The 26,399-nt window shown below is 37.9% G+C and overlaps 1 pseudogene; it reads right to left on the reverse strand.

Moving 5' to 3' along the window:
• Positions 1-1,422: 1,422 nt before the first annotated feature.
• On the reverse strand, positions 1,423-13,967 carry LOC113281419 (annotated as a pseudogene).
• Positions 13,968-26,399: the final 12,432 nt, after the last annotated feature.

The raw sequence follows: 26,399 nt of genomic DNA on the forward strand, positions 1-26,399 counted from the left end.
TGCAGAGAACTGAAAGAGATAAGAAAAAGAAAAAGATATACCTAATTGTGTGATTTCGGTAATCAGGTGCGGTAAAAGATTTTTGAAACATATAGCAGCATCTTGCAAATATCTTGACTAAATAACCTGCCTACACAACAAAGAAAGATCAAGATTTTTGATAGTTTAATACAAAATAAATAAATATAGGTTTTGATAATACAAACATTACCGGAGTTGTTGCCCGAGAAGATATGCAGCGTCGATTGGTCTGCGAAAAACTGCACACACCGACTCATTATCACGGATGAAGCAAAAAACTAATAAAATTGTGCAGACAATAGAACCCTAAAAAAAATCCAACATGTTCTCGAAGGAGAGGCGTGCCGAAACATTGAGATTGATTTGGGTTGGTACGCTTTATAGGGAGACCCAGAGCCCGGAAAAATATCTTCTATAATAGGATAGGAAATTATAACGAGATATTTACAATTAATGTTTTACCAAAATAAGTTTCAAAAATAAAACTTGTTTAGTTTTTTGACCTATGGATTTTATTTAAGAAAACAATTGGAACTTTATCATTTTTCTTAGTTTTACGGATTTTATCTAATTTGTTTACTTATTTAATTTTTATGCTTAAATATTTTTTTTTTTTGTAGTTTTACAATTACTTATATTAGATTTTGTATTTCGAGAATGTTTTCTTTTTATCTTTCCTAAGAAGGATTATTATAGAAATTAGTTACCTGAAGTAATTAATTTGGTTAGAGCTTGTATAGCTATTTTTGCAAATAAAATATCTGAACATTTTCTATTTTAAACCTATTTTATTTTTAATTATGGAAAAACCAAAACGAAGAAAACTAAAAGTGAAATCATAATGATTATTCTATTTTGGCTTTTTCATGCTCGTTTTGTATAAGCTTCTTCTAGATCATAATCCTTGCTCCCAATTATTTCTTCAAAATACTAACAAAATTTTTAATTGTTGTGCAGGACCACTACTAAAGACACGCACAAAAGAGATTCATCGTCGGATCAAAAGGTTATTATCTATGACCGGGTTAATCCGTTGTTTTTTTTCGATTTATCTATTATGGAGTTTAATTGATAATTTGGAGTTGTAATCAGGAAAATTCTTTTTTTTAAGACTATAAATGGACCATGGACATTGGACATTTGACGTTATTTATTTATCATGTGATAATCATTATGCAACCGTGGATTTTGTTATTTAATTTTCTGATTATCATGATGAAACAATGGATTTTGTTAATATATTTTTGGCATGTTACGAGATTTTTAAGATCTTGATATTTTAGGTTAGAAGAATATTTAAAATTTAGTTATCGTATTATTGGCATAAATTTAATAATCTTACAAAATAAAAAAATAAAAAAAAAATTGATAGGGCCAGAATTAACGTGGAGCTCCGATGAATTGAGAACACTCTAAAAAAAGCTCTGTTATTATACAGACAATAACATGTTTCTTTCAGTTGTGATGTCAACAAAGCTCATTGGGATGATCCGCGTCAATTGATCGGTACATATTATCATCAATTATAACTGTACAAAGCCATAATTTACATATCCAAACTACGCAATGACTTAATCGGAAGAATAATGAAAGAACAGGCAAACAGATATAAAATTACGGAAGAAAGCATTGCTACAAGAAGTTCAATATTACGATGCACTCATGTGAAGTGCTACAAGAGATGCATATGCTCCATTCTTAATTTTCATTAATGTATCATGATCTCCTTTCTCGGCGATAACTCCATTTCTGACAACCGCTATCACATCAGCGTTCTTAATTGTGGTCAACCTATGTGCAACCACAACCGTCGTCCTGTTCACCATGATCCGGTCTAAAGCATCTTGGACTAAGTGTTCCGATTCTGCATCAAGTGCACTTGTCGCCTCGTCTAATAGCAAAATCTTTGGTGCTTTGACAATGGCGCGTGCTATCGCCACTCGTTGCTTTTGCCCACCTGACAATTGTACTCCTCGTTCTCCTACCATCGTATCATACCCCTTCACAAATACAAAAGGACAAGTATTAACCTCACATCTATAGAGCTTTTAGTATTTTAACGTCGTGACTAACGCTTAATAGGTGTTCAAGTTCTAACCTGTTGTAAGCCACTAATAAAATTGTGAGCATTTGCCTGCTCTGCTGCTGCTATAATTTCCATCTCTGTCGCATTACCTTCCTTTCCATAAGCAATATTGGCACGTATTGTTTCGTTGAATAAAATGGGTTCTTGGCTTACCAAACCCATTTGTTGCCTCAGCCACCTGACCTGAAACTTCTAAATTTCGACCCCGTCTAATGTAATATGTCCTGAATCAGGATTGTAAAATCGTTGCAACAATGATATTACAGTTGATTTACCGCTTCCACTCTCTCCAACCAGAGCTACCGTCTGATAAATAAGACGAATCATCATTAGAGCTAAAGAACAACCCCCTAAAATCTAAGTACAAGTGAAAGATTAGATCAATACCTTTCCAGAATGAATGGACAAGCAAAAGTCCCGGAATATTTGAACATCTGGCCTTGTTGGGTACTTAAAACTAACATGTCGGAACTCGATTTTACCTCTGACATCTTCTAATGTGGTTCCGGAGTTATTGCTTAAGTCTACATTAGTTTCATGGTCAAGAATTGCAAATACGGATGCAGCTGAAATCTTGGCTTTGCCAGTGTCTGCTACAGTGGAGCTTGAACCAGACACACCAACTGCAGTAAATATCAGGGCGAAGAAAACCTGATAACCACATAACAACATGAACATCAAGAACAAGGAACCACCTTTACAAAATGTATTCACGACATTACGGTAAGACTTAAAGTTAGAAAAAACGCATACCCGGAAAACCTGTGCGAATGTTGCTTGACCTGCCTGAACTAGTCTTCCTCCAATATAAAAACTAAGCGCATAGACAGAAAACATCAAGAAATTCGTAATCCCGAAGCCTATTCCACTAACGATCCCTTTCCGTACACCTGCCTTCTCTGGTCCTTCACACTTACTTTCGTACAATTTCATGACCTTCTCTTCGGCACCAAATGATGCTACAGTTCTTATACTCCCAACTGCGTCATTAGCAACTTGGCTTGCTTCTTCATACTTCTTCTGCAATATATACCCATGAAATTATGGATGTTAGACCACAAATGAACTTTACCTTAGCCTTTGTTTTTCATGAAAGTTATAAATAGATCAAACACCAACCTTCGCGTCTGAACTAAATCCTTTCAAGAACTTCATTTGAGCCCATCCATTCAGTCCAATTAAAGGTATCAACACAAGGATAATTAAGGACAGCATCCAGTTCGCTTGGAAAGCAATGCCCAGACCAGCAATAACGATTGCTATGCTCTCAACCAACATTGCAAGTGAATCTCCAACAAGACTGCGAACACTTGCTGCATCTGCAGAAAGCCTGGCACCAATAGCACCACTAGAGTGCTCTGGCTCATCAAACCAATCAATATCCATATGAACAGCCTTTTCAAAGCACAAGGAGCGTATACGGTTTATTAACTTGCATCCTGCCACGGCAAACAAATATGTTTTCGCCGGTGATAAAATTAAGGATGCGGCACCTAAGGCTATACATACCAATGCCCAAAAACTTGAATCTTTTTTGAGCTGAGCTGGAGGTTCAAAGAATGTCTTGATTACACTGGAAAGCATTAGAGCGAAAGCGGGAAATATTACTCCATTTAATCCTGCAACTACAATCCCTAGTAGCAAAACAGGAATCTCTGGCTTGTTGAGGGATGCAAGACGACTAATTGGGACATCTTTGTACTGCTTGGTAGGTGGTACGTTATCATCGTTGTTGTATCCTGAGGCAACCTCGCCAAAATTTCTTCTCGAAGGAAATCCAAATTCAATGGAAAAAGAGTGGTGACCACTGTTTCCACTCGTAGACGATGCACGACTCAACAATTTTCCGAGTGATGTGCGTCTACTAGGATTCCTGCTAAGTTGACGCGAAAATTCTGACTGTCTACTAGCGTTCCTGCTCAGTTGACGCGAAAATTCTGATTGTCTACTAGGATTCCTGCTAAGCTGACCCCCAAGTTCTGACTTCTCATTACCATTTGCTGATTCTCCATTTGCTTCTTGCAATCGTATAAGCTGGGAGTATGCTCCTTCTGGGTCTTCCAGAAGCTCGGTGTGTGAACCTGGTGAAAGAAAATGCAGCAACTTATAAATAAACCTCTCTTTATCTCTTTATTAAAGAAGCTAGAATGCCCGATTATTTTTTCAGTGGCTCAAACCTTTTTCGATAATCTTTCCTGTCTGAATGACAGCAATCATATCAGCATTCCTTATTGTGCTCAACCGGTGGGCAACTATGACCGTTGTTCGATTGATCATAACCCTATCAAGTGCCTCTTGTACAATCCTTTCAGACTCTGCATCAAGTGCACTAGTAGCTTCATCCAGAAGTAGAATTCTTGGATTTTTTAAGATTGCTCTAGCTATGGCAATTCTCTGTTTTTTCCCACCAGACAATTGGGTTCCATTCTCCCCGACCATAGTGTCTAGACCCTGATAAACACATTCATAATAGAAGTTAGTTTCAAAATACGTATGCAAACGAATGGCAATTTCAAGTCTGCAAGTTATAGAAACCAAAAACAACCGCGGGTAGTTTATCGATAAACTTGGCAGCGTTAGCTAGCCCAGATGCGACTTTAATTTCTTCAAGAGTTGCCCCATCCTTTCCATAGGCAATATTATCCTTAATGCTAGAAGTGAATAGCACAGGTTCTTGGCTGACAAGTCCAATTTTCTGCCGGAGCCATCTCAATTGTAACTGTTTGATATTTATGTTAGAAAAAACGCTTTAAAAAATACCAATTTTTTACATGGACTATGTTTTGATCCCTAGACCTATTGCCCATTAATTGTTTTTTCATTTGAATAGATAAAACAATAATCTCACATTGACTAAAATCTAAAGAGTTTTAGACTTAAATACCATAGAATTGGCTATAAGGGCATGGCCCTTGGGTCATTAGACTTTTGTGCTTTGAGGGAAGGCCTAGACTAGGGCAAGGTTGCCTTTCACGCACGTCGCCGCCGTCGGTTCGGGTGTGGGTGTGGGTTCATGCCGTCGGTTCGGGTGTGGGTGTGGGTTCATTAGATCTTATCTGGTACTTGTTTTCCACACAAGTAGAAGAATCTCTTCTTTGTCTGCACGTGTTTTGTCCTGACTTCTTTGTCTGTACGTGTTTTGTCCTGGCTCCCTTGTCTGTACGTATTTGGCTTGGCAGCAACACACTGCTCCATGCACTATCTTTAACCCAACATTACCAGTATTTCTGTCATACGCATGGGTTTTCTTTCTTGTTTGTAACTACACAAACACTATATAAGAGAGTAGTTGTAAGCTCAGAAAAGACACACCACAGAGAAACATCTCTTCTACTCTTCCTCTGTTTTTCTGTAAACATCTCTTCTACTGTTTTTAAGTTCTGCCAAGCTCTAAGGGTACTGTCATTGTATGCTACATTGAGGGGTACTAACTGTAGTTGTATCCTGGAGGTGACTCGCCAACTGCTGTTGCATCTCAGAGGAGTGGCAGGCGATATTGCCTTTAGGACAGCGTAGTTTACGTGCCTCTACATTTTCTGTGCAGCAACATCAGCAACATTATTTTGAGCTAAGTATCTTCTTCTCAGTTACATTATTAGTAATTTCTCCAACAATTTATACCATCAATTAGAATTTCACCAGCTTGTGGATCATAAAATCTTTCTATTATACTAATCACAGTCGACTTTCCACTTCCACTTTGTCCAACTATAGCATTGGTCGTGCCACTTGGTATGCGTAGACAAAATCCGTTAAATATTTGTTCATCTGGTCTTGCAGGATAAGTAAAGCAAACATCTTTTAACTCGATATCCCCGTGAATGTCATCTAATGTTCTCCCCTTGGAAGTATCATACGCATCGATCTCCGGCTTTCTATTTATTGCCTCAAACATCTTGTAGGCTGCTGCTTTTCCCGCAGCAAATGCACGCAAAAATGGAGCTGCCTGCCCCAGTGCCCTGCATTATAACAGAGAACATTAAGAGTAAAGCAGATCAACAGTAACTGAGTGACTAATAAATCAAGCTGTATGAAAGATATATAAAGGCGCTTACATGGAGCCAGTTAACACGGCAACGATAACATTAATGATATCTCCTCCGGTATATCCTTTGTCTATTATCAGTTTGGAACCGCACCATATGGCAAGGGCATAAGAACAAAATGAAATGAATGTAATTGAACCAAAACCTAATCCAGAAAATAAGCCCTGTTGAACACCAGCCTTGTAAGCAGTTTCTAGTGACTTATTGTACTTGGCTATTGCTAGCTTCTCCCCGGTAAATGCTGCGACCTATATAAGAGAATGTCAGTTATTGTTAAGCTAGTATTTTCAGTAGCAGAGGTAACAATCAAGTATTAGCCCACCGGTAAGTTACATATTTGAATTTAGCATTTCACAGTTTATCTGTTAACCAGAAATACAAATTATTACTTACTGTTCGTATTGCACCGAGCGTTTGTTCTACAACAATTCCTGCTTGGGAATAAGCTGTTTGTCCACGAGATGCCATTTTGGCAATTACAATGGACATGGCTGCACCGGTGATTACAAGAGGGGGGATTGTGGTTAACATGACAAGGGTTAGAAGCCAGCCTTTGACGAATGCAACTATAAAACCTCCAACAAATGTCGCCAACTGCTCGACAAACTTGCCAACCTTTGAAATAAAAGGTGTTAAGAGTTAACCACTGGACTTGCACACTTTATGGAGCGTGTGTGTATGCAGTTGGAAAATGATTAATAAAAAAATAATTTTTTAAAATTTTAATAAAAAATTATAATTTATTGTTTTATTTTGTGAATGAAACTTTTTAGTCCCACGTCGTGGAGTTTCCAATTTTTAGTAGTTTTAAGAAACTATATAAACCTTTTAGTCCCACATCGGGAAGTTTTTCTTCTTAAGTTGTATTTGTCAATTATATAAACAAATTCATTATTTTTGTAAAATCTATGGGAAATGGGTTGCTCTATATTTAGAGGGACCCCCAAGGGAAAAAAAAATATTTTATATTGTTTTCTCAAGCGTTCGAGATTTTCCTTTATGGTTTTTCGGAGTTGCCAAGCTCAAGTTGAGCATTTACTACATGTGCTAGTAGTAGGTGTACTAGGGTGTTTTATCCTGGAGATATCCGTCCTGTGAGGGCTATAGCATCACTCTTGAGTGTATCCGGGCGCTAATGTCTTAAGGGCAACGTGTTGAACACGTGACTCACTCTGTTTTTCCAAAGTTTTGTCTTGTTGTTGTTGCGGAGATATGGGGAGCTCATTCGTTTCATCAAATCGATCACTTCCATTATAAAGGAGCTAAGTATCAATAACTTTTGCTTATTTGATTTTTCCTTGTTTTTGATTATTGCACCCAACAATCTTAAGACATTATCGATTTGCAATAATCATGGATGTGAAAAACGACGGGATACTCTTAACTCAAGACGAGGTGATTTCTTCCGGAACCCTAAAACAGTCCTGGTTCCTTATAAACTTGAGGATATTAATATAGATACGTTTTATCAAGAGGGTGTTCTTCATACGGTAATCATGTTTTCTGATCACGTTGGGATGATAACCGATCTTGATTCCCGGCGGTGAATATGCTGGCAACTAACAAGTTTTGTGGAATTTATACCAATGATTTGGAAGAAAAGATATTACACAAGCAAGGGCGGCCGACAACAAAGAAAGTGGAGACCAAGTTTAAGGTGCTACTAAAAGTTAAACTAGTGTACGTCATGTACATGAATAATTCTGAAATTTTTATTTCAGTTGAAGGAAGCTATGAATTTGGTATCGTTACCTGGCCTACTAAGCTACAGGTGTTAATGATGATATACGTGGAAAGATCTATAGAGATGATGGCAGACCAGCACTAAATCCTTCGTTTCGTATCAAAGGAAGAATCTAGACTTACTGTGAGATGATTCGAATATGGTATTCAAAAGTTGGAATACACGTTGGAGATTTATTGACGTAAGGGTGGTAGTTTCCACGTGGATGTTACTGATTGGTTTTAGCAGAGGTTGGCCGATGTTACGACATGCAACGTTCTGTGTGTTAGAAAAGCTGACCAGGTGGAGCAACGTAGATGTGGTTGGGAAACTACCGTCTCCCTAGTTAGAGTATAAACCAAGATTGTGACATGAAATTGAAAAAGGGACATGGCTACCAGGCGCATGTGGCTGAACATAAATCTTCCAAAGATGACAAAGACAAGAACATCAAACACAATTCTAAGCGTAGTCTTCATAAGAAAGGTATGTTTCGTAAAACTGAATCCGGCATTAGTTTAATTAAGGGTGATTGTTATGTTTGTAAAATTCCTGGCCACACGGCAGTAAATCATAGACAACATAAAAATCTTAATAAGTAGAAAATTAATGCTAATTTAGTTGAAACAAACTAGAACGAGTTCGGTGGCATGATGTCGGAAGTTATTTTAATAACCAATGTGAGAGACCAGTAGGTGGACTCTGGAGCCACCAAGAATGTTTGTTGAAACAAATACCTGTTCACCTCCTATTAGAGGATAGGGGATGTCGAGAAACTCTTTATGATTAACTCATCTGCGACAGAGGTTGCATAAAAGGGAAAGGTCGAGCAGAAGCTCATATCTGTAATATTTTCACATTGAATGAAAGTTTCATGTTCCGAGCATATGCAAGAATCTTGTATCTTGTTCTGTTGTAGATGGTAAAAGATCTAAAATTTTAGTTAAACCTTAAAACTTGTTGTAACTAGGTAGTGATTTTTTAGGCAAGATTTTTAGGACTTTGGGTCTATATAAACTTAATGGAAAAACTGATGAAGTGAACATAGTTGATTCTTGTGATTTCTTGTGTGATTGAATGTTTTGCGTGGTAGACTTGGAACCGTAAACTTTTTAGTCCATGCATAATCTGGCTAGCATAGGCTGCGTACCCAAATTTAGTTTGGATTTTGAGCACAATAGTGAAATCTGTGTAGAATCAAAATATGCTATAAAAACTTTAGCAAAAATGTTCAGAGTAATTCTAAGTCCTTAGAATTAATTCAGTTAGGCCTAGTTGACATGAGTTCAACCGAAGACCACTGTGGTAAAAGATGATTTTATAAATTTGGTAGATGATTGTACGAGGTACAATCTTGTATTTTTGCTTAGGGATAAGGATGATGCCTTAGAAGCCTTAAGATGTACAAACTTGAAGTTGAAAACCAACTAGAAGCCTTGAACATAACAACCATATCCTTAAGGAGATGATAATTTCCATTAGTTCTGGATTACCTACGACCTTGTGGGGGGAGGCAGTCCTCTTAACTAGTATATCCTGAATAGAGTACCCTTTTAAGGATCAGATGAAACTCCATATGATTTATGGAAAGGTAGATGACCTTCTTATGAGTGTGTCAAAGTGTGGGGGTGTTTGACTAAGGTTGTCATTCCTCTTCCTAAAAGAGTTAGATTGAAACCAAAAATGTTGATTGTGACTTCATATAGGGTATGCTGAGTATACTTCTACACATAGTTTTTTGGTTGTGTGTTCTGATTTTTTTCTGACTTTGGTGTGAATATTATTACGGAATCTAGGGATGCTGAGTTCTTTAAACATGTTTATTCTAAACCTGTACCTCATTAGATATGTGTTGTTGATCCCCTAGATTTATTTTCAAATAGTCAGAAATTATTTTAAAGGAAGATGAAGTTGATGTTGAGCCTAAGAGAAGTAAAACAATTAGACTTGAGACTTCTTATGAAACAGACTTCATAACATGCCCAGCTTAGTCTGAACCCCAGACTTGTAAAGAAGTCTTGATATCTACTGAAAACCCATTCTGGTAAGAAGCTTCATTTAGTGAAATGGACTCAGTCCGTCAGAACCAGACTTGGGAGCTTGCTAGTTTACCTCCAGGAAGTAAGACCATGGGATGTAAATGAGTCTTTAAGAGAAAACGATAGGTAGGTGGAACTGTGGAAAAATATTAAGTTAAGTTGCTATCTAAAGGCTATAATCTAAAACAAGGTGTAGATTTTCTTGATTCTTATTCACTTGTGACGAGAATTACTTCTGTTGAGATGCTAATTGATATTGCTGCTATAAACAACTTGGAGATACATCAGATGGATGTTAAGACGACTTTTATAAAACCGTGAATTAGATAAATAAATTTACATATACCAACCTAAAGACTTTGTAGTGAAAGGTCATGAAGACAAAGTTTGTAAATTGAACGAATCTTTGTATGGTTTTCAAATAAGCACGTAAACAATGACATGGAAAATTTTATCATGTGATAATGTGTAGTGGATTTAAGTTAATGAATCTTACAAGTGTATTTACAAGTAACTTGTTAAGGATGCCTGTGTGATATTATGCTTGTATGTTGATGATATTCTTATAGTTGATACAAACATAGATGTGATTAATTCCACTAAAAACATGCACTGAATGAGAACGTTGACTTGAAAGACTTAGGCCCTTTTGATGTAATCTTGGGGATGAGGATTAGAAGATAATCTAGCATTTATAGTCTTAGTCGTTCTCATTATGTTGAATTTTGTGCTTAAGAGATACAATCAGTGTGATTGTAAGCCTGCTTGTACTCCGTACGATTATTCTTGTAGAATCAAGAAAATTAAGGATAGTGGAGTATCTTAACTTGAATACTCAAGAGTTATAGGATGTCTGATGAATTTAATGAACTGTAAGTGTCCAAACATTGCCTATAGTGTGAGTAAGTTAAGTAGATATACTTGTTGTCCAGAGCAAGAGCATTGGGATGCACTTAGTAGAGTATTACGGTACCTAAAATACTCTATTACCTTTTGTTTGGTTTATGAAAGGTATCTTGTTGTCCTTGAGGGACTTTGTGATGCAAACTGGATAGTTGACTCAGAGGAGTCTTAAGTCTACGAGTGGATATGTTTTCACTCTAGCAGGAAGGTTTGTTTTTGGAAGATTTCCAAACATACGTATATTGCTCAATTCATTATGGAATCTGAGAGTATTGCGATAGATAAAGCACGAGAGGGGGCTGAGTGCCTAAGATGCTTTTTAGAAGACATTCCTCTCTGGCATAGGCCTGTGCCAGCTATATCTATACATTGTGTTAGCCAAGATATAATAGCTAAAGCTGAAAATAAATAATCTCAATCGGCGTTATTTCCATTGATTGGATAAAGTCCAAGGAGAATATCGCGCAATCTTTGACGAAAGGTTTATCCCAAGAGATAGTTAGAAATGCATCGAGGGGGAAGGGGCTTAAGCTCATAAATTAAACTTGCCATGAAGGATACTCAACCTTGCTGACTGGAGATCCCAAGATCAAGGTTTCGAATGAGACAACTAATTTGTGGTGGGTAAAGGTAAACACTATCAGAGAATTTTATTTTTTGTCCCTTCCATATGGTGTAGACGTGATAGTGTGACTGCATGTGAAGGATGACTTTTAAGAAGTCTTAATGAGTTCTATAGTTTCAATTTAAGATTGAAGTGGGGTGTAGCAGTAACACTCTTTATGGAAACTCACCTATCTGAATGAGGAAGTGGGCCGCTTCCTATGAGAATATGAGCTTTGATTCTCTAGAGCATTATGAGAAACAGGATATTTCCAGGGCTAAATTGGACAAAACGGCACGAGCTTGACAGCAATCTTGGAGATATCACCCGTGGTTGTTATCACGAATTACATCAATTGCTAGCAGTTCAAGACATAGTTCACTGTCTCTAGCAAGTAATTCCCGTAATATCTCACTAAGCAAATGTTCAAGACCTCATGGACACCTCTGCCTAAAATGGTATTTCCTGCGCTTTTTATGTGATTTTCGTTTTGATGGTTTTGGTATTACTGGAACTTAGGACCTAAAGGTCACTAAGGGTTCACTAGTTCATGCTTTTTCACTTTGGTGAAAGATACCTATAGTCTCACCATGTAAGAACTAAAGATGAAAGCTCTCAATACTATTATGATTTATGCAATCCATAGTATGACTCTGGGGTCAACACACTTTTGTGTGAGGGAGAGGACGTAGAAATGACTAGTATGATTTCAACACTTGCACGATCAGTCTGTTTGGATCGTGAGGTTGGGATGTTGATTTACCAAGATCTATCTGTGTTTTCATGTTTTATTGAGTTTTCATTCATGTGGGGGATTGTTGGAAAACGATTAATAAAAAAATAATTTTTTAAAGTTTTAATAAAAAATTATAGTTTACTGTTTTATTTTGTGAATGAAACTTTTTAGTCCCACACCGTGGAGTTTCCAATTTTTAGTAGTTTTAAGAAACTATATAAACCTCTTAGTCCCACATCGGGGAGTTTTTCTTCTTAAGTTGTATTTGTCAATTATATAAACAAATTCACTATTTTTTTAAAATCTATGGGAAAGGGGTTGCTCTATATTTAGAGAGACCCCCAAGGAAAAAAAAATATTTTATATTGTTTTCTCAAGCGTTCGAGATTTTCCTTTATGGTTTTTTCGGAGTTGCCAAGCTCAAGTTGAGCATTTACTACATATGCTAGTAGTAGGTGTACTGGGGTGTTTTATCCTGGAGATATCCGTCCTGTGAGGGCTATAGCATCACTCTTGAGTGTATCCGGGCGCTAATGTCTTAAGGGCAACGTGTTGAACACGTGACTCACTCTGTTTTTCCAAAATTTTGCCTTGTTGCTGTTGCGGAGATATGTGGAGCTCATTCGTTTCATCAAATCGATCACTTCCATTATAAAGGAGCTAAGTGTCAATAACTTTTGCTTATTTGATTTTTCCTTGTTTTTGATTATTGCACCCAACATATGTGTGAATTGAAGTTTCAAGTTTTGCATCGCTTATCAAATGAATTATATATACCTTCTCGCCCATAGCTTCTTGAATGAGAACAGTGTCACCTGACATCCTCCCTATAACTTCTCCTGTGGTTGTTTCATTATCAAAGAAAGCAATATCTTGCCTCAGTATGGTTTTCAAGTAAATACTGCGTATGCGTGCCGCTTGTCTCTCCCCAGTGACCATCCAACAACCCACCTCTGACAATACAAATAATAGTTTTTCTCGGGATTAAAAGACATAGTTCGAAATGATCTCAAGCTGTAACACAGTGACAACATGAAGATTGCACAAACTTTCCTACTATTAATTGTAGATTATAATGACATAAAAAACTTACGGAGGGATGAAGCCACTAGGCCTAACGCAGCCAAATAGGTGAATTGTAGTGCTACCTGGACATATCAATATGACAGAGTTGGATAATTAAACACATATGCATATATCCATGGGAAAAATGACTTAAGAGTATACGCAAATTTTGCTATTCAGAGCTGTACTTCAAGTTAGAATTCAGGATGAAAAACATAAATCAAGTTTGTTGGTAACTAGAAAACTTATGTGGCAGATGTATGTTGCTTACCTTAGAAACCTGTTTTACCACTTGATCAGTACCTTCAGTATTTCCAAAAGAGTTTATCATTTTCCCAAGAAGAATAGTCATGATAGGCGTTGTCGCTCCATTTGCGCAAGCTCCAACTGTTCCCACGGCCATCAACACTTTATCTTTGAAATCAGCAAAACGAAATAGTTTGAAAAATGGAACAGTTCCAATAACTTCCTCCTCTTTTCCATCAGTATGCTCTGGTTCTTGTCGATCATCTCTCTTTTTCTGTGTCAGGTGCGTAACTAGCTGATCTGCTAACACGGTGTTCATCCATGTTAGTAGCTCTTAAAACTGACCAACAAAGCTCAGTTTCAAGTTTTCAAAATCTGGGTCCTAAATGCCATCACCAAGTTTATAGAAATTCATTGGGTGGTTGAATCAATGATTTAAGAACCCATATTCAGCAAACATCATTACTCACTAAAATAATACAAGAGTTGACATACATTCCCACCAACCTTCTGCTTTTCTATAGTATTATTATACATATGCTAAGCTTAATAGTATATTGCCATCAGGAAACTAGTAAGCCATTTGAAGCCATCAGTAGTATCCTTTTATCTTGCATTCGGTCGATAAGCATCCTCACAAAATTACTATGGTGTGCATAAAAGATACTCCTTTATCAAGTTTTTTGATAAAATTAGTAATGTTTTTTATCTTTAGTCCGAATGTTATTTTCGCTGAGTCAGATTCAGATGGGGTTTAGTTTTAGGAAATAAGAACATACCGAACCTGGAACCATATCCCTTAACGCTATATATACTAGATGGTAGAACCCAAGTAGTACGCGACGAAATATAATTACACGTCCGGATCGTCAATCAGCGGTAGTTTGCATGTCACCCACTAAGGAAATGTAAAATATTTTGATGTATATGCTGGTCATTACTGCCAAACAACCAGCCTTGGTTGTTGATGGAGTTGAAGTTGTTGGAATACAGGTTGTGATGATTTTCTCTTAAGAGAAAGTCCTCTTTAGACTCAAAGTAAACGTAATATTGCCCAATCAAACAAAGTTAGGTAAGTCGGGAACAATGTGTTTTATTATTTTGGTTTTGGTTGTAGGTAAGGTTCGACACCACGATGTCCCCTTCATCTGCTGCTGTAAGGTAAGTTGTCAATCTCAAACACATCTCATGCATGAATCAAAGTAAGCACCAAGGACAACATTAAATACAAGAACATAAAAAAGTTGGGGACGACCATAAATTAATTAACCTTTTCAAGCATCACTATCAATCAATGTTTTCAGGGTTTGGTAATGTAGCTAGCAAGAAGTTCAGACTGTAGAGTGACTGGAATGCTGAGCATTAGTCTAGGTGTTGCTACTAATTTTGTAATTCAAGTTAACGCAGTTTTATGTGGCTTGGAATGTTGTGTGCAATGGGGATTCGAGAAGGTTATTGCCGGAGTTTTGTGCTCTCATTCTTCTGCGTTTTCCATGGCTAGAAGCCGTGAATCTGCTTCGATTCGTCTTTCAACCCCTAACCTGATTGCAGAATCTTCTAATCCTGGTAGTTTATCAGCGGCAGACATTGGGTTTGGGGATTTTTCATCTTTGGGTATTGCGGTGCCAACTCCTACTTCTTTATTACCTTATTATTTGTTTTCCATACGTACTTAATATTCAGTTTCCTAGTTTAGAAGGTTTCTTTAGTGAGTTGCTTGCTTACCAAGTTTATTCAGCTATATATAGCTCGGTCCTATCTTGTAACAGGGCAGATTATCAATATAAGAAGTTTATTCAGTTTGTTCTACAAAGCAGAGGTTGCTCACCGCAGTTCAAAGGGTTTATCCGGTTATTTTCCTCTTTTTCGTTAGAATACAATCCTGTGAAGACTATCTTCACAACTATTTCTCCTGTGAAGACTATCTTCACAACTTTCTCCAGTGTTAAAAGGTCTAGAACCCTAACACCTGGTATCAGAGCAGGTTTAGATCAAACCCTAAATTCACCCAAAAAAAATTCCAATGGGTCTATACAGAGAATCTGAAACTCGTCAGCGATGGTATTACGGATATGTCTAAAAACATTGACAATTTAATTACTGCTTTGGCCAAGCAACAACTTGAAGACGATGAGAAAAGCAAGAATAAAGTTGTTACAAAACGTCAACATAGAGAGGAAGAACGGGTTGCTCGTAAACTTGAAACAACCGAGAACAACTTAGTTTTAGCAGAAACTATCGCAACTAGCATGACTACAGCTTTAACTACTGCTCTCAACACTCAGCTTACCCGAACTACAACAACTACCAACACTCAACTAACAGCTTCACTCCGTGCAGTTTTTGTTGAATTTCTACCTCAGTTGAACACTAATAATGGTGGTGGCAATGGTCATACTCCACCTCCACCCCCACCTCCACCTGGTGCCAATGGTCATACTAATATTGGTGCTGCCAGACCCAATACAATCAATCTTAAATTTCCTACCTTTGATGGAGAGGATCCTGATGGGTGGATTTTTAATGCTGATCAGTACTTCAATGTACATCAAGCTGATGATGCCCTTAAACTCACTATTGCGGCATCTAGTTTGAAAGGTGATGCTAATGTGTGGTATAGATGGAAGCAAACTAAAACCACAATTGTCACCTGGTTGGAATTCTGTGTTCATATTCGCGCCCGTTTTGCGCCTGAGAAGTTTGTTGATGCTCGTCTGGCTATTAGTACAATTAATCAAGTAGGCACAGTCCGAGAACACATACCTGCTTTTAAGAAATTGTTAAATTTTGTTGACTTTCCAGAGGACTACTTGATCAGCTGCTTCATTCGTTCTCTCAAACCTCATATTGGTAGTGTGGTTAAATTGCTTGCACCACACACTTTGAATGAAGCTTTTATAAAAGCTATCCACCAAGAAGAGGCTTATGCAACAGTTAATAAGCTTCCTGCACGCCAACCTTATCGTCCCCCTCAACTTCGAGATGAAGCATCGACTTCTAATACTCCAATCAAGAAGCTTAAACTGCCTCCTGGCTATAAGAAGTTATCTTAGGAAGAGATGAAGGAAAAACGCGAGAAGGGTCTTTGTTTCAATTGTGATGCTCCATTTAAATCTGGACATGTTTGTCGTAATAAACCCGGTTACTTGCTTTTAGAGATGGATACTTCTTCTACTGTATCTATCACTGAGATTGATGATACAACGGAATAACAACCAGCTGGTGATGATCTTTCAACTCCGGAATCCGACCCAGCTATATCTCTTAACTCACTATTAGGTTCTACATTTCCTAATACAATGCGTATCACGGGTTATGCCAAGACTAGGCCGCTCACAATTCTTGTAGATTCAGGGTCTACACATAATTTCTTGCATCCCATCATATCCAAACAATGTGGCCTTGCAGTTTCTTCTATTGATCATGTTTTACGAGTCACAGTGGGCAATGGAGGTTATTTAAACACTAAAGGATCTTGCTGCAATGTCCCTGTCAAGCTACAAGATGCAAATTTTGAAATTGATTTTCATCTGTTGGAAATTAGTGGTTGTGATGCAGTATCGGGAATACAATGGCTACGCACGTTGGGACAAATTGCTTGGGATTTTGACAAGTTGACTATGCAATTTAGCATTCAAGGCACCGCCATCACATTAGTTGGTAACCAATCATCAGTTGTATTGATTATGGATGCTCTCCAATAAAACGTTTATTGTCTACAGAAAACTATGGAATTTTATTGGAATTAGTTACATTAACTCCTTCTACCACCAAGCATTCGGTGTTGTTACCTTCCATTCAACAACTACTTTCAAATTTCGGTGATATTTTTTTTTACTCCAACAACACTGCCTCCAGAAAGATTACAAGATCATAAAATTTCATTATTGCCTGAGGCTGGACCTGTGAATGTACGCCCTTATAGATATCCACATTTTCAAAAAGATGAAATTGAGAAAATTGTGAGTGAGCTGCAACAAGATGGGTTCGTAAGGCCGAGTACTAGCCCTTTTTCTTCCCCTATTCTTTTGGTCCGAAAGAAAGACGGCTCGTGGCGTATGTGTGTAGACTACCGTGCTCTTAATAAGATCACCATAAAAGATCGTTACCCAATTCCAGTAGTGGATGAATTATTGGATGAATTACATGGTAAGCACGTCTTTACCAAGTTAGATTTACGATATGGTTATCACCAAATTCGTGTACATGAAGCACACATTCCAAAGACAGCTTTCCGTACACATGATGGCCATTATGAATTTTTGGTCATGCCTTTTGGATTATCCAATGCTCCAGCAACATTCCAGAGTTTAATGAATCATATATTCCGTCCTTACTTACGCAAGTTCGTACTGGTTTTCTTCGATGATATTCTGATCTACAGTGACAATTTTGATGATCATATCAAACATTTGGAGCTGGTATTTGAGATACTGCGAAATCACAAATTGTTTGTTAAAGAGTCCAAATGTACTTTTACACAAAAGTCAGTTGGTTACCTTGGCCATTCGATTTCGTCTGACGTAGTTTCTGTTGAGCCAGAAAAGATTCAATGCATTCTTTCATGGAAGATTCCTTCTGCAGTTAAAGAACTTAGAGGATTTTTGGGCTTAACCGGCTATTATAGAAAATTTGTGAAGGATTTTGGAAAAATTAGTGCTCCTTTAACTCAACTACTTAAAAAGGATGCATTTAAATGGACAGAAGAGGCAACTATTGCTTTCAAATTACTTCAACAGGCTTTAACTACTACGCATGTTCTCATACTACCTGATTTTTCGAAGGAAATCTATTTGGAGTGTGATGCTTCTGGTGGTGGCATTGGTGTTGTGCTAATGCAATGTGCAAGGCCTATAGCTTTCTATAGTAAACCTTTATCTGGTAAGAATCTTAACCTATATGTTTACGACAAAGAAATGCTTGCCATTGTTTCTGCTGTGAATAAATGGAGACACTATTTGCTTGGTCGTCATTTCAAGATTTATACAGACCATAGAAGTTTGAAGTATTTCTTAGAGCAACGTCTTTCTTCCATTGAACAGCAGAAGTGGGTTTCAAAGTTATTGGGCTATGATTATGAAATCATTTATCGCAGTGGTTCGTGATAGACGCATTTATGTGTCTAATTTGTCCTCAATGTTTCGTATTGTTAGTAATCATTTTCGTCCTTATTATGGTGTTTTGTGTGTTTGTAGGTATTTTTTGGAAATAAATATTGTTGGAAAATTCGGCTCGAAAAATTATGCGGAGCACCACCGGAGGACATGTGCTATGCGGACTCTCCTTTTGGTTAAGGGGTACCTCAATTACTAAGGGGCACCTAAGTTGGCCAACTGCTATTCGCACCCCCCGTCTCTGTTAGGGGGAGGTCATCATCTACATTTTGAATTTCAAATATGGCGGGAAAATAATTCAGACGCGGGAAGAATTAGGGTTGGACTTTTTAGCGTGCTAGAAGGAGATTCAATGGCTGATATTCATTGGGATGACTTGAACTAGCCTAACAGGCTTGGTAAAGGCCTTCGGTTCGATCCAGTTTGGCTGGATATTCCGCGAGAAGAAAACAGGGTAACACGTTCAGGCGAGAGATATTCACGGGATTTCTTGTTATTTTGGAAAGATTATTTGTGTCTGAAGCGTGTTGAATCAATCCTACAGCGTGTACTATCATGTTTGGAGTGTTTATGCATCATGCCAGCGCGTGAATTGTTAATTCAGGGAAGAAAATATCTGAATATTATTTTCTATTTACTGCCGAGTAATGGAGAATTATTTGGAGTTATGAAGGATATTTCTTGTGCACGAGAGGATATATATAGTGCTGAGGAGTTTTAGGAAGGTGACGGAGAGTTTGGGAGATTACAGAGCATCACAGATTCGAAAAATCAAGTTGCAGGAAAATTCTTTTCTGCTGCTGCATATCTGAAGAACACGAAGAACAGACCATCCAAGGCAGTCGTTTTCCAACAGTGAGAACGACACAGAAGCGGGAGTCGTAGAGCTACAGTGTCTGTGACAGTTATCATTTATCGCTCTGTAACAGTTCGGTTTGTAACAAATATAAGTGTTACAAACCCGATTTTTAATAGTTTTTCTCCATTTCCTCATTTGTACACCTCCTTTGAGCAATAAAAATGAATTTTGAGCGTGTTTCCAACATGATGATGAGTTAATTCTCACGTGACCAAGGCAATGAGCAAGCTATTTATGCATGAATAATTGGTAATTATTTATTTTCTCTAATTTATAATTTATAATTCACTCAATCACTGCCTTTGCAGAGTTTTTAATTGTTTGCATAATTTTCTTCATCAGTTGTGATTCAATTAGATAGGTTATACTTTTTTTAGATAATCTATGCTTAGGAGATACAATTAATATTTGAGAATTTGCTTGATTATATGTGAATTAATAAATAAGGGACTTAAAAGATAATTAGAGTTTTGGATTATTTATCATAATTTATTCATGTATAATAGTGGAATCAGTGTCTTGGTTATTCCTAATATCTTGAAATCAAATTTTGATCTAACTCCCTTATTTCTTACCACTTTATGTGCATTAATCGACCAGTTGGAGCTTAATCCTACAAGTAAACGTAATTATTCTTACGTAAATGGGGTGCTACGTTATAAGGGAAGAATTGTGGTTCTTTCTTCTTCAGAATGGTGTAACAAACTTCTTCATGATTTTCATTCTACTCCATTGGGTGGTCACCCTAGTTATTTGAGAACTTTCAAGAGATTGCAGCAAAATTTTCACTGGTCTGGCATGAAGCATTCGATTAAGGAATATATTCTACATTGTGAGACTTGTCAACGCAATAACACAGAAGCTGTAGCTCCTCCCTGGCCTTTTAAGTCCACTTCCAATACCTTCTTATGTTTGGATTGACATCTCTATGGATTTCATAGACGGATTTCCACTTTCTAATGGTAAGAGTTCCATCTTAGTAGTTGTTGATCGTCTCACAAAATATACACACTTTGTTGCATTATCTCATCCATATTCTGCCAGTACAATAGTTGATGTATTTGTGCGCGAAGTAGTGCATCTTCATGGGATGCCAAAGACCAGCACAAGTGATAGAGATCCGATTTTCATGAGTAATTTTTGAGACTCTTACTTTACAATGCAAGATACACAACTGTGTAAAAGTTCAGCTTATCGTCCTCAGAGTGATGGACAAACTGAAGTCACGAATCGTACACTAGAATGTTATCTTCGATGTTTTGTTGGCATGAAACCAAAAGATTGGTTTAAATGGTTAGCTTGGGCCGAATGGTGGTACAACACCAGTTATCACTCTTCCATTAAGATGACACCATATGAAGCCCTTTACAGCCGTCCTCCTCAAACAATTTCAGCTTACTTACCTGGTTCCACCAACCGAGCTTCGTGCATTAAATTGCCAGCCAATACGGCTAATTTCGAAATAAAACCTAGTATTCTTCAGATGATCCCTATATTATTAGGAAAAGATGATGAGAACCTTTATTTTCATATTAGGGACTTTGAGGAAATTTGTGGGACAGTTAGAATAAAAGACCTTACTGATGAAGTTTTGAAACTTAAGATGTTCCCCTTTTCCTTGAAAGATAAATCCAAGACCTGGCTAAACAACCTACCATCTGAATCCATTGAAACATGGCAGGAACTTATTTTTGCTTTCTATATGAATATCTACCCTAAGCATAAAACTGCAGTTGTTAGGCAGAAAATTAGTGTTAGTGTGCAACAAGAGGGAGAGTCTCTTTATAGGTTTTTAGAGAGATTCAATAATCTCCTATCCCAGTGTCCTCACCATGGATTTGATAAGATGAAACTCGTAGAGATTATTTATGATGGTTTAGACTATTCGACCAAAGCCATGGTCGAGTCTATGTGCGCTGGTGAATTCACTAGTAAAAGTGATGAGGATGCCTTTACCTTCTTAGGAGTTTTTGCTGAGAAATCCTAACAGTGGGAGTCTTGTGTTGAACCCCCTAAAAGACTCTTGGTTAATAGAAGTAGCACCAATATGGTAGATACGAGTTTTGCGTCAGATGCTAAGTTTGTTGCTTTGTCTAGAAGCTTTGGAATTGAATCAGCCTAAACATAGGTCTCTTGTTGAACCTGATGATAGGATTAGAGCCTCTCAAGTCTCTAGTTATGAATTAGAACCCAATAACTCGTTTTGGGAAGGTCATGTTAGTGAAGAGCAAGCCCATGTTGTCTATAACAATGCTAGGTTCGAGAACCGTTAGAAGTTTGACCCATAATCGGAGACCTACAACCCTGGTTGGAGAAACCATCCTATTTTCTCTTGGTCTAAAGGCCAGAATCAAGGTCAACCTAGTAATTCTCATCCTCCCCCAGGTTTTGGTTATAATAAGAATTCTTCAGGTCAAGCCCAGTTCCAGAACCCTTCTGAGAATAGAATGACTAGCTTAGAGAAATCTCTTAGTATACTAAAAAAGAGCCAGGATATGCTATCACAAAGTCAGGAAATGTTAGTAAAGAGCCAGGTTAATTTTCAAGAGAAAACCAAGCAGAATTTTAAGAATAATTCCCAGTCTCTTGCTAAATTAGAACTTCAAGTCGGCCAAATAGCTAAGTTCCTTACTGAGAGAGAAGATGGAAGGTTCCCCAGTCATACTGATCCTAATCCAAAGGGAGAGAAATCGTACAATCACGTGAATTCTATTACAACCCTTAGGAGTGGAAAGAAAGTCGACAATAATGTTTCCATGCCTGATGGTGAACATGTTGTATTTCACCCTTCTCAGCCAGAAAATGAGGAGACTGATAGAGTCTCTAAAGAGACCAAGGAGGGTCCTAATGAGTCCGGCTTTGTTCCCAGAGCCCCATTCTCACAGCTGCTAGTTCCAACTAAGAGGGAGTCCAACTTTAATGATATATTGGAGGTTTTTAAGAAGGTTACTATCAACCTCCCATTATTAGATGCGATTAAGCAGATTCCCGCTTATGCCAAGTTTCTTAAGGACTTGTATACACGAAAGCGTAAGCTTATTGTCCAAAAGAAAGCCTTCCTAGCTAGTCACGTGAGTTCCATTATTCAGAATACCACTACTCCTAAGTATAAAGACCCATGTTCCCCTATCATTTCTTGCACAATAGGTAAATATCGTGTTGAGAAAGCGTTGCTTGACTTAGGAGCCAGTGTGAACCTACTCCCATACCATGTGTACCTTAAGCTAGGACTTGGTGAGATGAAACCTACCCAGATGACACTTCAGTTAGCTGATAGGTCCATTAAAATTCCTCGTGGTGTGATCGAGGATGTTCTTATTGAGGTCGACAAGTTTATTTATCCAGTGGATTTTGTTATCCTAGATACCCAACCTGTCCCTGAGCCAGAGAACCAGATACCATTGATTTTAGGTCGCCCATTTTTAGCAACATCGAATGCGATCATTAATTGTCGAACTGGTATTATGAATTTGTCTTTTGGTAATATGATTATTGAACTGAATGTCTTTCATATTAGTAAGCTGACCTCTGAACTGGATAATTCGATCATAGAAGAAGTGAACATGATAGGAACATTAGTCGAGGAATCATTAACAAACATGTTGATAGAAGATCCATTAGAGAAATGCCTAGCTCACTTTGGGATTGATTTTGATGATGATAATGTGATTAATGATGTGAATTCTTTGTTAGATTCAACCCCTTTGTTAGACACTAGTAATGGATGGAAACCTAAGTTCGAACCACTACCAATTTCTAAGTCTACCCTAGACCCTTCGTTAGAAAAGCCTCCTAAGTTGGACCTAAAACCATTGTCAGATACCATGAAGTATGTGATTTTAGGCCCGTCTGAGACTTTACCTGTGATTATAGCATCCGACTTGGATAGTGATCAGGAAAGTAGGCTAGTGACTGTCCTTCAAAACAACAAGGAAGCTTTAGGGTGGACTATAACAGACATTAAGGGTATAAGTCCTACTGTTTGTATGCATCAGATCTATTTAGAGGAAGATACCAAACCTTCTAGGAAGATGCAACGAAGACTAAACCCTAATATGAAAGAAGTAGTTCGAACCGAGGTTCTTAAGCTGTTAGATGCAGGTATTATCTACCCCATTTCAGACATTAAGTGGGTCAGCCCCGTTCAGGTTGTTCCCAAGAAATCCGGTATTACTGTAGTCCAGAATGATAACAATGAGTTAATCCCAACCCGAGTGACCACGGGTTGGCGTGTTTGTATTGATTATAGGAAATTGAACAAGGTCACTAGGAAGGACCACTTTCCCCTTCCCTTCATCGACCAGATGCTAGAGAGATTAGCTGGACATAGTTATTACTGCTTTTTAGATGGCTACTCTGGCTATAATCAGATTGTTATTTCCCCAGAAGACCAGGAGAAAACCACTTTTACCTGTCCCTTTGGTACCTTTGCGTATAGACGCATGCCTTTCGGGTTATGTAACGCCCCTGCGAATTTTCAGCGTTGCATGATGAGTATATTTTCCGATATGGTAGAAAAGTTTTTAGAGGTCTTTACGGATGATTTTTCAGTGTTTGGTTCGTATTTCGATGAGTGCTTGCATCATTTGTCATTAGTGTTGACTAGGTGTAAGGAAAAGAATCTAGTGCTTAATTGGGAGAAATGTCATTTCATGGTTCGATCAGGAATTATTTTAGGGAATATCGTATCTTCTAAGGGTATAGAGGTAGATAAAGCCAAAGTTGACCTTATCAAGACTTTACAGGTCCTAAAAACTGTAAGAGATATTAGGTCATTCTTAGGGCATGCAGGTTTTTATCGTCGATTCATTAAGGATTTTAGCTTGATTCTAGACTTCTTTCCAATTTGCTTGCAAAAGATGTTAAGTTTGTCTTTGATGATGCTTGTTTAGAGGCTTTTGAGAAGCTTAAGACTTTACTCACTACCGCCCCCATAGTCCAGGCACCCAAATGGAACCTACCCTTTGAGATCATGTGTGATGCTTCAGATTATGCTATTGTGTTGTGCTAGGTCAGCGAGAAAACAAATTACTTCATGTGATTTACTATGCTAGCAAAACTCTGAATGATGCCCAGTTGAACTATACCACTACCGAGAAGGAACTGTTAGCTATTATGTTTGCCTTAGACAAGTTTAGACCCTATCTCTTAGGTGCTAATATCGTCATATATACTGATCATGCTGCTTTGAAATATCTTTTGTCTAAGAAGGATACAAAACCTAGATTGATTAGGTGGTTCCTTTTGTTGCAAGAGTTCTCTCCAGACATTAGAGACAAAAAGGGTGACGAAAATGTAGTAGCAGACCACTTATCTAGGCTAGTTGTTGATTCCCCTGATGATTCCCTTCCTATAAGGGATAGTTTTCCTGATGAACAACTTTTCTTTGTTACCCAATTACCTTGGTATGCGAATATCGTGAACTATCTTGTTACTGGTCGAATGCCCCAACATTGGGGTAAACAAGATCGTACTAGGTTTTTAGCCGAGGTTAAGCACTTCTTTTGGGATGATCCTTATTTGTTTAAGTATTTTCCAGACCAGATTATTAGGAGATGTATACCTGAGATGGACCGGTCCAGTATTATTTCCTTTTGTCATGATCATGCTTGTGGGGGTCACTTTAGTGCTAAGAAAACTGCTGCTAAGATATTGCAGTGTGGATTCTATTGGCCTTCGTTGTTTAAAGACTCCCATAGTTACTGTGTTACTTGTGAACGTTGCCAGAAATTAGGAACCATTTCCCGTAGGAATATGATGCCCTTGAACCCGATCTTAATTGTTGAGGTCTTTGATGTGTGGGGTATTGACTTTATGGGTCTGTTTCCTAATTCTTTTGGTAACCTTTACATCTTTGTCGCGTAGACTATGTCTCTAAGTGGATTGATGCGGTTGCGTGTAAAACCAATGACCATAGGGTTGTGATTGAGTTCTTGAAAAATAATATACTTACACGTTTTGGTACACCGCGAGCTATACTTAGTGATGGAGGGTCGCACTTTTGTAATGGGCCTTTTAGGCTTCTGATGAAGAAATATGGTATTACAGATAAGGTAGCTACCCCGTATCATCCGCAGACTAGTGGTCAGGTAGAGGTTTCCAATAGGGAGATAAAACGTATATTAGAGAAAACAGTTAATCCTAATCGGAAAGACTGGTCGTCTAGGCTTATTGATGCCTTATGGGCTTACCGTACTGCGTTTAAGACACTCATTGGAATGTCGCCTTATCAGCTTGTGTATGGAAAGGCATGTCATTTACCTGTTGAGTTAGAACATAGAGCTTATTGGGCTGTTAAGCAGCTAAATTTTTCACTTGACAAGGCAGGAGACAATGGGAAACTCCAGCTCAATGAGTTGGAAGAGATTCGTAGAGATGCATACGATAGTGCTAAGAAGTATAAGAACAAAATGAAACTTGTGCATGATAGAAATATCTTAAGAAAGTCATTTTCTCCGGGTCAAAAAGTTCTTCTGTATGATACTCGTTTGCATCTATTTCCCGGGAAGTTACGCTCTCGGTGGACCGGTCCTTTTGTGGTCCGTACTGTATTTCCTCATGGAGCTGTTGAGATCGAGACACCGGATGGTAGTAGTTCTTCAAAGATTAACGGTCAGCGATTGAAACCCTTTTTAGAGCCTTTTCCTATAGGTGATGTTGAGGAGGTCCCTATGGAGGACCCTGCTTACCCTTGATTGACCATCGAGGCGATTGTATGTTGTATATTAGTTTTTGATTTTCTCTCTCTTCACCCAGGTACTATCTTTCCAACTTCTCCTCGTGTTATTTTACTTTTGGTATTGCACTTTCTTTAGAAACATTGAGGATAATGTTAGATTTAAATTTGGGGGTGGGGAAGAACTTTTTAGTTGCACTTTTGAAACTTCTAGCGTCACATGGTATCCGGCTAGCTAAGTTTACATAATGTTTCTCACCTAAAAGATAGAAATTGGAATG

The sequence above is a fragment of the Papaver somniferum genome, chromosome 5 (assembly GCF_003573695.1).
Source record: "Papaver somniferum cultivar HN1 chromosome 5, ASM357369v1, whole genome shotgun sequence".
Taxonomy (NCBI): Eukaryota; Viridiplantae; Streptophyta; class Magnoliopsida; order Ranunculales; family Papaveraceae; genus Papaver; species Papaver somniferum.